This window comes from Pleurodeles waltl, chromosome 6, assembly GCF_031143425.1.
Source record: "Pleurodeles waltl isolate 20211129_DDA chromosome 6, aPleWal1.hap1.20221129, whole genome shotgun sequence".
NCBI lineage: Eukaryota > Metazoa > Chordata > Amphibia > Caudata > Salamandridae > Pleurodeles > Pleurodeles waltl.
Window position 1 is genome coordinate 1086324373 of NC_090445.1, and position 12279 is coordinate 1086336651.

The following is a 12279-nucleotide window of genomic DNA, read 5'->3' on the forward strand; positions in this document are numbered from 1 at the left end:
ATGTTCAGTGCCCATTCCCCTCATGGAAATGTCAGTGTTATACTCCTGTAACTCTTTTTTCATTGTACGCCTAGACAGGGGCCAAAATGCCAAAATGGGTCGAAGTGTAAGGTTAAATACTTTCCTCTTGAAAAAAACATGAACGATCTGCAATTGCACACAAGTGAAGCTATTTTTGGGTACGCGATTTTATACTCTGCACTTACATATATATAAATGACATTACATAGGCTCGATTGGGAATTCAAAAAGGTTTTCCAGAAATACTGGAAACCTGCTACTGTAACAGATTCCCAGCAATACTTTTGGGAATCTTTCTGAAGTCTTCAAAAGCTATATCTATATATGGGAGTAAACCAAAGGATGGAGATTTGCAAATGTTTTTAAGAATCGGTGACCTCGAACACTTACTGTGTATGAAAGTGATTTATTTCTTGGGGTGACGGTGCATTAATAAAGTGACTAACCTGTCAAAACCAGACAAAATCTTTCATTGTTAAAGGGGCAGGGCCATGGGGGATGACGGGGATGACAGGGACGAGAGGACTGCACTGTGCACTCCCCTCAGTGCGGATGTGTGATTGACCGGTCATCTTGGGCCGCCCAAACACACATGCGCACTGTGCTCTCTCCAGCCTGGTACTGTGTTGCCGGGCTGGAGAGAAAAGGCACAGGCTTAGCCAATCCTAATGCTGCTCTGAGCAGCGTCAGTATTGGCTGCAGGGCAGGCTGGGAGCTTGTGCCTGCTAAAAAGATGAAGGAGTGGCGGTGCTGCGCTCAGGTAGATTAAAAAATATATATTTTCATATTAATAATATTCTCCCCTGCCCCACTGCCACGCGCCTCCCCGCCCCCTGTAATCCCCACGAGCCACGACTGGACAAAGGTTTCAATAATTTAAACCTAATCTTAACCCCTTGTAGCTATGGCCCAGAGCACACAGGCTTAACCTTGAGAAAACTGAACAAATGTACAAAAGTACCCAAATAGTTCAAAGTCAAAAACACAATAAAAATCCCACACCAACTTAAAAAGCAGAGAACAATGTACTGAGCAAAATGACAACAAAATAATAAAAATCCAATGCGGGGAACCGGAAATATGAATTGTAAAAGATTTAGGAGGAAAAGCACCAAGATAAAGTAAAGTGCCAATCAGTAGTCTCTGTTCACAGGTGTCTAGGGTCTAGTTGCAATGTCAGGCCAACCACGATGGAGCACAGGTCGGATACGGCAAGCACATTCTTCTCAATCAAAGATTTTACCTTAGAACTAAGGGCCATATTTATCTAAGTTTTGCGTTTTCCTTGCACCACTCAAGGTAACACAAAGGTGACGCAAAACCTACATGAGATTTATCAAGCCACAGGAGGCCATTATGCACGGCCCTGTAATGCTTGGTAAACCTGAAGTGGGTCTTTCCACGCATTTCCACACATCCACCCATAGATTCAGGTGCATGCCCAGATTTACCATGAGTGGGTACAGTTAACAAGGAAAACTATATTTATTTCTCCTTGTTTTTTCCTCTTTTTACGTGGGCTGCATTCTGCAGCATACAGTATATAGAAAGAGGTAAAAGCTTCAAAGGATTGTTTTTGTGCATGAAGGTGCCCGTTTCTGCACAAACGACATTCCTGCCTGCATCGCAGTCTCCCTTGCAGCATTGCACAAGGGTGCCTGCATTGGCATTATGAAACACAGTGCCACAGCGCAAGGAGAGGACAGGAATGTGCCACATAATTTTAAATATGGTGTATTCCTGCACTCTCCTTGTCATACTACACATTTCAGTGCAGCAAGGTGTCTTGCTGTGCTGCGTTGCATGATATTTTATTAAATATGTCCCGTATGAAATGGAAGTCAGAATCCATTAGTGGGGAAAGGTTAGAAAGGGGATCTGAGGAAGTTGGCTAGCCATTTGACAGGGTCTCGCTGAAGCCATTGGTTTTGACAGCAAAAGCACCAAGTGGGAAAAGTTAAAAGTTAAAATTTCGTACTAGAGAGATACAATCATCAGACGGATACGTTTTGCACCTTCAACCTTCAGCCCTCACGTGGTGAAGTGAATTGCTGACCACATGTATAGGGTCGATTACCGGGTTTCTTGTAGAGGAATGATCTCATATTTCTCCCAGTTTGAGGGTGGGATGCCACCTTGAACCTCAGTTTTTGCTCCTGCGATGTTCCAAGAAAGGACGTTCAGAAAATCACCTTGTTCATGCCAAGGATGTTGCTTGTGGAGTCCCTCTTTTCCTGGTGGATTTAAGACTGACGCTAGCCCCTTCCACTCATCCTGGCTTTGAGCGCTTGATAGTTTATTTTCCATTTGTTCTGTTATTCCTGTTGCTTTCACTGTACCACGAGCACTGCGCAGGACTGAATGTACTGTAGTTATGTGGAGCATTTGCAGTTAGTCCCTTGCTTGACATCAGCAGGCGATGACAGCCACGGCCCGTCCCTTAGGGTGGAGGGGCCACGCCCCCCCACCTTTTGCCCCTTATGAAGAGTGCCTGTCAGGCTGGGCAAAGGTCACCCTGACAGACACTCTTCATGTTCAGGTCAGGCAGCCAGGAGTGAGACATGCGCAGAGTCCTGGCTGTCTGAGTTGAACTTTGCTGGGCTGAAGAGGTCACAGTTCCTATGGGCATGACCTGCTCAGCTTAGCGAAGGTGCCTTGAGGGCCTTCCCCTCGGTGACAAGGGGAAGCGTCACCCATTGACTTCGACCCGGGCGCTTCAGGTTTAAGCCTGTGGGGAGGGGTCACCAGTCTCACTGACCCCCATCCCACTCTGTGACGAAGTTGGGACTGCTGCCTTCCCTCATTGGCTAAGGTCAGCCAGTGAGGGAAGGCCGCAGTCCCTACGCTCCTGGGACCTCCGAGGCCCAAGGTAACTGTGTGTGAAGGTAAATGTGTGTGTTTTTAAATGAATGGTGCATGCATGTATGATTGAATGTTAATGAGTGTGGTGAATGCATGAGTGTGATCCTAAAATTACCGGTCGCCACTGGGCGATGCGGGTATCAGAAGGGGATGTGGGTAACGTTGTTTTGAATTTATTAAGAGAGTTATACCCCATGTTTCGAATTGTTGACTAACTTTCATGACTGAAAATGCAATTTCATCTGTTCTCCGCATTCTGAGTGGTTGATCAGGTAGCTTACAATCTTTATTCGAGAGGAATTTAACCAACAGCAGGTCTGTTGATTTCAGGTGTCTCAGACTTGGAATTTCATCGAGCAGTCTGACTATATTTCCTCTATTGAGGATGTCCTGGCAGCCTTGTGAATCTCTCCCCTTTGCGGGGAGCATACTGCGGTTAATGAAAAGTGGCACAACATCTGCAAGGTGGTTTCTTGTTGATGTGTGCTTGCTCCCCTCCACTCCTGTGAGGATTTATGCTTTCCAGTTTGACGTTAACCACAATCCTTTCATCCTTAGCATTATTATTTGAGTAGCACTCGCCCTCCCTCCGCTAGGTGCCTTCAGGTGATTTCTTGTCAAAATCATTACTTAGTAATGTAATTACCCAGTCACTGGCCGGTTGAGCTCAAGTAAATTTTCTTGAGTTTATTTGAGATCGGGAGGGATGATCATCTGGACAGTTGAGTTTCATTTGAGATTTTTCTTGCCGTTTTGAAGACACAAACTTGTCTGGGCCTGGCTCTTGGTTGTTTTGTCAAAGGTACTTCATTTTACTTGAGTGTTGCGTTCTTTTGTCCGAAGGTACTTGAGTTGAGACGCTTTTGGGAGTCTTGGGAGCATTGCCTATAATATCTCCCATTATTTTCCATGTGTCCAAAGGATTAAGGTTTTAGAGACCTCTCCATGACGACGTGTTAAAATGACAAAATAGGTAAATTGTACGAACAGTTAGTCATATATTTACTTTTTCTTGTTGCATAATTTAGTCAACTCTGCCGCATAATTCGATACATCATTGCTGCATGAATCCAGTGGCTGGATCTATTGCCGACTCATACAGCCCGTACGAAGAATTAAATCCCAGAATCGCCGCACTCTTCCTTTCGTCTCTGCGTGACAGGGAGCATGAAACATTTTCTACCTCATTTTATCATGCACTCACATCGTGATAGTAAAATCAATGTTACTGCATTTATTGACAGTGACACACCGGATTTATCTATGGCTCTCAGCTTGACATTTGTAATGACTCCCGCCCCTTCTTATCCATGGTAAAACTAATCTAGTTTAACCTTTCCATAGAAATGTACCGAACGTCATGAATAACTGGACAACCTGAAGAAAATTTATTATTTTTTCAATATGAGGGCTGCTCACACCAAGTACATGCCTCTGAGGTGCTAGGATGTATTTAGAAGAACAGGTATGTGGGTAAAAATACAGTTTTCATAATATTACATGCAAGCTGATGTTGGCTCACCCATTCGTGTTTATGCATGCAAATGACAGGTTGATTGGCTTATCATTGCCGATCTGGATCTTGTGGAATATGATTGCCTACGGTCTGAAACGAAGCAGAGCGCCAGTGGGCTATATTCAGCAATTTCTCTTGGTAGAACCACTGCTGCTATTGTGCCATGGCTTTAGCTACAGCTGAAGATAAATGTAGAGCATGTTATGGCTTTGAAAACAGCACTAGAGAAAAGGGGGGACTTAAAATGTGGCTACCATTGACGATAGCAGTGGTTGTTTTCTTCAATAGGGACATGATCAACTCAACAGTGCCCTTTTATGTTTAGACTGTTTATACTTTCTTCACTTTCACCCTTCTGGTGTTTTTTTTCTCTTGTTTAAGATATTATAATTGTGCAAGTAATTCTTGGAACGTTTGGTATTTTTAGATGACAGAACTGCCTAAGTGTAATCCTCTTCATGAATTTTGTACATTGTACTCATAATTATTTTGATCTGTTACTGGCACCAATTCAAGCAGATAATTTAAATAGAGTGTGGGCAGACCTACTCAAAACCTTCTGGGTCAAAATCAAATTAATAGATTATAATCCGACAGCTCAAAATGTTGACACAGTCGGACCTTGCCTCTGGGTATGAACACAAACTGAAATATCTCAACAGACGCACATTAGCGCTATGATGTGGTATTTCATCAAAAATAATGGCAGTTCTTGCAGAATAACCTTGGCCTGACCCTCAGACGATCAAGGTGCACTTATATTGTTACGAGATATGCGTGCAGCTGCTTTGTGTTAGAAAGATTTATAATCACTGTTTAGCTTAAAATTAAAATAATAAACAAATCGATAAATGTAGTGGCCTAACGATTTTCCCATGAGCCAGCTGCAGGTACAGCTGAATGGCACATTTGCCATGTACAAAGGCTGGCGTCGTTGTGATGCCCCTCTTGGCGCTGGCATCAACACCAGACACATGCTGAGATCACATTACACCTTACATGATTTTTCTCATCCACGCTCTAACTCTTAGTATAGGTTTTACCCTTTTTCCCTTGCTCCTTTTCTCCATTTTCTGCCATTCCCTCTCTCTCCTACACCGATGTAACTCGTGGGATTATTGAGACATGTAAGGCCCTAAAGTTGCTCCGTAGTGTGGCTATGGGGGGTATGGCAGAGAGGTGCACGAGGACAAATGTTTCAAAGATAAGAATATATATTATATCAGCAGTGCAGATGGTCCCACATACGCACGTATTTATGCTGCTGTTGCATTGCAAGGCTCAAAGCGTGACAGGCAGGTGTGATGCAAAAGTCCAAAGTCCAAGCAAGGCCGACACTTTACGTGTAAAGATCAAGCACTTACACTCTCAACGCCCAGACAAAATAATAGGACTAGATTAACAATTTGAAAATAAAACTTTTGAAAAGTGAATATATCGAATTGATACGTTCGACCAAAAATGGGAAAAACAAATCACCATGAGCTAAAGAAGGATTTTTAGGGTTTCAAAAAATTAGACGAAGTCGAGGGCAACCACAGCAATGAATAAAAAAAAAAAAAAACAGCATGCGTTGGCAAAGCCACGAAGACAGGCTTTAATGTGCCAAAGCATGTAAAAATCAGGAAATCACAAATGCTGTTTTACATGCCTTGAATACATAAATTCCGTTTACCACAGTTAGGCCTGCCCTACTGGCATTGCCAGTGCTGGAAATAAAGCAAAAAAGATGGCTTTCTGTAGACGTATAAGGAATGGTAAAATGAAGATTATCACTACAGAATAATGAGCCTTCTCGATAATGCAAAAAATACCACGTGTAAACCACTTTTTTATGTGTTTCAAAACTCACTTTACAAAAAATGTATTTTAGGTCATTTATTGTTCTAATGGAACTGTATGAATTTAAAACATTATCCGCTGGCCTAGCTGGTCTATTAGGGTTTAGTGGGGTGCAGGAGCTTCAATCATACCATTTGTAAGCCCGAATAAAAAGAGTCATCAGTAAAGCCTAGCACACCAAGAGCCTGTTCATGCCTGTTACACGCGAAAGGAAGACGGTCCAGACTGCTATCTTGCTGCAGGCAATGCATTTAAACATAAAGCATTCACATTCGCCTTGGGCAGAGGTCTCACAACTTTTTGATGGTCAGAGCCCACTGTCAAAAGTTTTTAAGCGTAAGGACCCCCCACTGACAAAAAGTTCTAGAACCTGGTACTCCTCATCATGGAGAACCACAAATACCTCCAACTCCCCTCAGCAAATCATTTTTACGGTGAGGAAATAATATTAAACTGTTCAACAAACCAAAGGTTTGTACGTGACTCCTGGTTATGTAGGTTTGCTGCTGCTGTTGACTTCATGCTTGGGGGGCTGTTGGGCCTTGACAGTCTGAGCAGGGAGGGCCGTGTGACAGCGCTTCCACACCTCGGGGTAAAACATCCTGTGTAACCAAAACCATTTGGCTTAATGTGTGCGCCTGTGACACTACTTTCTTTCTCTTCTGCTGCCTGGGGTTAGTGCTGGCCTAGGGGCATGGTGGCAGCCATATGCTGAGGAAGGCACTGTCTGGGAGGGACATTTGCTGCAGCAGCAGCTAGCACAGTGCTGCAGGACTTAAAGGTGGGGTGTCCCTCACATAAAAAAAACATGTATATAGGGTTCAGTATACCCAGAATTGTCACCACATGATCCTGCCTAGGGGACCTCTCCCAGTGGTCGCACATTGTCAATGAAGAATGCAGGCAGCAGCGCAAAAAAGAAACTTAACTGCCGCTTGCCGTCCGAGCTGAGTGAGTCAGTCAGCTATGATCAGACTGCTGCAGCCAGTACGAAGAGTGGCAGCTATACTGTGATGAGTGAACTGTACTCACTGAGGTGTCAGGCACCACAGTGTGCAGTGCTGTGCTCCAATTCTTGTAAACCTCCCCCCCAGAGCATGGGGGCGGGGGTCAAAGGTGTGGCTAAAAACAAAATATTCTCTACGCTTTCTTAGGTCTTTCAGCGTCAGGTAGCTACGTATAAAATAACGTCAGCTTAAAAGAAAAAGAAAAATAAAGTTGTTACTCCCTGGAAAGTGCACAATAGTACATTATGACACCTCTATTTGTTAATATCCTGCAGATTTCTTACAATTCCTTACCTTCGAATTTCCCAGGCGTCAGGCACTCGAAATGTAAAGGTGGAGGAAAACCAGATTCTGTGTGAGACCAATTATCTACACTACAGAGATTATGGTTGACATGTTTCTCACCCTATTAGTCCCTACAGATCTTGTCCCTAGTCATTAGGACCTTCAGAGTTGCTCGTCCTCACGAAAAAGGTATGAGTGCTCCTCAGTCATGTAAACTAATGATACTTATCTATTGTATGTCGGGAAACTGCCCCACTAATGGTGATGACCCTCCTAATTTCAGGATCGGCCCCCTTGGCAACACATGGATGCTACTACTCCCAAGCATGAATGTATAAGTTCTTTGAAGTAGCAGGCCTCTCAACCTACCTGTCATCCATAAACCCAGACAGACAAGACCAGAGCCAACGTGAGCATATTGAACTTCTGCTTCTTAAGGAAGAGATTCAGAGTCCGTAGGTTTAAAATAGGGTGAAGACCTTTGTTTTTTTGGGTATCAGAAAGTAGCGTGAATAACAATCACTGCCTACTTCCGATCTTGGGACCCTTTCTATGGATCTCTTGGCCAAGGGAGCTGTAACTTCCTTTCGGAGCAGAGACAAATGATCCTCTGCCAGCTGTTCAAATGTTGGCAATATTGGGGGAGGAAAGGATTGGAAAGGCCGGGCTTAGCCTTTCTGAATGATCTGCAGTACCCAAGTGCCCAATGTAATGGACTGCCAGGAGAGGAGATTATGTTGAATTCTCCCCTGAACTGGGCGAGCATGGTCCTGTAGAACCAAACTAGGAGGGCTTTGAGGCGGCAGCTGTTGGGGCTGGGTGGTGGACGACTTCTGGCTTAAGTAAGCAGAGCATGAGATATTAGGAAATGTTAGGTACTCTTGCCCTGCCTCCCGTTCATCCCACCAATATCACCACTTCTCAGCACAGTAACAAAGGATAAAAGGAGGCTTGACATTCTTCCACAGTAAGGAAGGGCCACTATTGTGCCCGGATAGCCAGAATGTCACCAGGAATGCCCAAGTATGTCACAAATACGCCTTTATTTTACAGAGTTAGTGAAACTGTCAGTAGGAACACTCACAAGATATAAAGCATGGACACTACTGAACAAGGAGAACCCATCCCCACTTTTAACTTTATCCTGCCTATCTACATAGCAACCTAACTCTCAAAACAAACTCATCCATTCATGCATTCAGACCCACAGGCTCTTCCCCATCCAATTTACTGCCCGAGGGCCATTGGTGCTGCAGTCTGTCATCTAGTTCTCTGCTGACGTCGCTGAGGTGCACAGATCGAGGAAATCTGTTACCTAGTAGCGTAATAAGCATGCCATGGGCCCTGGTGCAAGCAAGGAAAATGGTTCTGTCAGCTCCTGTTGGAGTAGTAAAATACAGGAATTATCAGGGCTCAAAGGGCCCAAGTGCACTACACCAACTTTAGTTTCTCCCCCTGTTGTTATCAGCTTTTTCATATCCTACCCAACTGCAAATTAGGAAAGGGAGAGATTTAGCAAGGTCCATACCTGAGCATGGGTTGATGCTTACAACACTCCTCATTTAGGCGAATGTAGGGTGACCAGATTTTGAGAAGCAATATCCGGGACAAGTCAGGCACAAAAGTAGAACAGAAGCCTTTAGCCTTACTTCTATATCTGGTCTGTCCGTTTTTTGATGCCATGTAATTGTATGTGTGTATATGTATGTGTGCACATGCTATAGTTGTAAATCCTGTAAGAAAATGAGTTACTTACCTGTAACTGCAGTTCTCCAGTATTTGTATCTTTCATAGATTCACATACTTGAATTATCCCCGTCGTCGAGGTGGGAGCCTTACGGTAAGTTTAAATACATAAAGCAGTAAGTCAGTAAGTTTAAAACCAGTAGGCCTCAGTAGGCCTTATAGGCTATTTTACAGTCTATCCACTTTGTTTTGTGAAAAGACCCAAACTTTAGTGTCAACCAATTAGGATTCAGCCCCTCCCAAACACTCTCAACAGAGGCTGAATTCCCTCAGATTTTCTAGTAGAAGTGTGAAGTTTAATATCTGTATAATAGGGGAGCCTCTGAGGGGAGGAGGGTGGGTTGCATGTGAATCTATGAAAGATACCAATACTGGAGAACTGCAGTTACAGGTAAGTAACTAATTTTCTTCTCCAGTATTGGATCTTTCATAGATTCACATGCTTGAATCAGAATAACGAGCAGTAATGTTTGAGAATTAGCGAATTAATTTTACTGTCATTTTATCGTAATTCTCTAAGTGATCTCAATCACGTTAGTATACATTTATATATATATATATATATATATATATATATATATATAACAATAATAGAAAAAACCTGTATGGCAGAAAATTATGATACAATATGTGTCGTTGTTGTTTTGAGGTCTACAACATGTTACCACAATATGCAAAAGCGTTGATCTTACGACTAATTTGAAGCAAAATCTTAGAGTAAACCATACTGTGATATAAAATTAGATATTAACAAGACTGAGAAACAATATCGGACATACCTTGAGTGTGGTTGTGGGATGTGTAAGAGGCTCACCTTAACGAAATAAATGCCTCAGTACTGCCTGTCCCACTGCTGTATCAACGTTACGCGTTTCTTCGAGACAATAGTGCTTTGTAAACGTATGCTGGCTGGACCATGTGGCCGCTCTGCAGATGCTATGTAGTGGCACCCCAGCGAAGAGTGCAGCTGAAGTGGCTACCGATCTTGTAGAATGGGCTCTCACCTTGCTGTGGAGCGGTTTACCAGCTTTAGCATGACAGAATTGAATTGCCAGGCCAATCCATCTGGCTATAGTCTGTTTGGACACCGCATGTCCCTTTCTCGTTCCGCCAAATGCAACAAATAATGGGTCAGACTGACGGATGACTTGTGTTTTCTGTAAGTAAAACTTTAGACACCTTTTTATATCCAGGGAATGTAATGTCTTCTCGGCTACTGTTTGTGGGTTTGGAAAAAAGGTTTTCAAGATGACTGGTTCATTCAAGGGAAACGTTGACGGAACTTTCGGGATGAACTTAGGATTTGTTCTTAGGATCACACCGGAATTTGTAAATTGGAGGAAAGATCTTTGATAGTGAAAGCATGAATGTCGCTGACTCTTTTGGCTGAAGTAAGAGCTAGTAGTAACGCTGTTTTCCATGAGATGAATTTTAGATCGGCTCTGTGGATCCGCTCAAAGGGGAGCTTTCATGAGCTGCATTAATACAACATTCAGGGACCATAACGGCGGAGGTTTTCGAACTGGTGGGAAAACACGAAAAAAGGCCCTTCATGAATTGTTTGACAATTCTTGTGGAGCATAATGAGACCATGTGTGGTGATCTACGGTGCCTCGAGATTACTGCCAGATGCACTCGAATGGAGGAATATGAAAGTCCTGACTTTGCCAAGAGCAAGAGATATGGAAGTATCTGCTCTGGAGGAGCGGAAAAGGGATGTATACCTTCTGCTGCACACCATATACAAAAACGTTTCCATTTAAGTCTATAGGTTTTGTTGGTAGTGTCAGCTCTAGTGTTTGCTAAGATGTCTCTACACTCTGAGGAAATGTTCAGATTTAGATACTCATTGTATTCAGGAGCCAAGCCGACAAGTGAAGAGATGACGGATCTGGATGTCTGACTTGTTCCTGGTGCATCGTCAAGAGAGTCGGACTCTGTCTGAGTTGCACATGTGGCTGTTCGGAGAGCATTAGGAGCTCCGTGTACCAGACCTGTCTGGGCCACCTGGGAGCTATGAATAGGAGGCGACACCCCTCCGTCTTTATTTTGTTGATGACTCTCGGAATGAGCGGGATCGGAGGAAAAGCGTAGGCATAGATCCCGGACCATCTCATCGAAAACGCATTCCCCCACAAACCTTTCTGGGGAAGCCAACTTGCGTATTACTGGCATTTCTTGTTCTCGAGTGTGGCAAATAGGTCGAGGTTTGGTTTGCCCCATAAGAGAAAAAGTCGATTGAGAAGTTTCTGGTCTAGCTCCCACTCGTGATAAGGTATCACTGTCCTGCTCAGGATGTCTGCCAGAACGTTGGTTTGTCCTGGCACATGCTCCGCTTTGAGTGAAATAATGTGCTTGATGGCCCATGTCCAGATTTCTTGAGCTAGCTGCGAGAGTTGTAGGGATCTCGTGCCTCCTTGCTTGTTTAGATAAAACATGCTGATTGTGTTGTCCGTCCTGATTAAGACGCTTGAATTTTGTAGTTTTGGCAAGAATGCTTTTAGAGCTAAGTGTATCGCTTTGAGTTCTAGGTAATTGATGTGGAGTTGAACCTATTTTGCATTCCAGGATCCGCTGATTTGCAGGTCCTGGCAGTGTGCACCTCATCCTTCGAGAGAGGCATCCGTTCTTACTATGTAACTGGGTGTTTGATGAAGGAATGTAAGTCCGTTTGACAAATTGGTTAGTGTCGCCCACCACCTCATGGTGTTCTGCATTAGAGGTGTTATGCGAATTCTGTCTTCGAACGAACCGTTCACCTGGGTCCACTGTATGTCCAATTGCTCTTGCAGGGGTCGCATATGGAGCCTGCCGTCTGGGACTAGCGGAATGCATGATGAGATCATCCCTAGCAATGATTTGTAGATGCGGACTGAAACAAACATTTTTGTAGCGAGTCCGCGTGCTAAGGAGGTTAGTTTTTGTTTCCTCTCGTGAGACGGGTACCCCTTGCTGTGGACCGTGTCTAGTATTGCTCCTAAGAAGTTTAATACTTGTCTG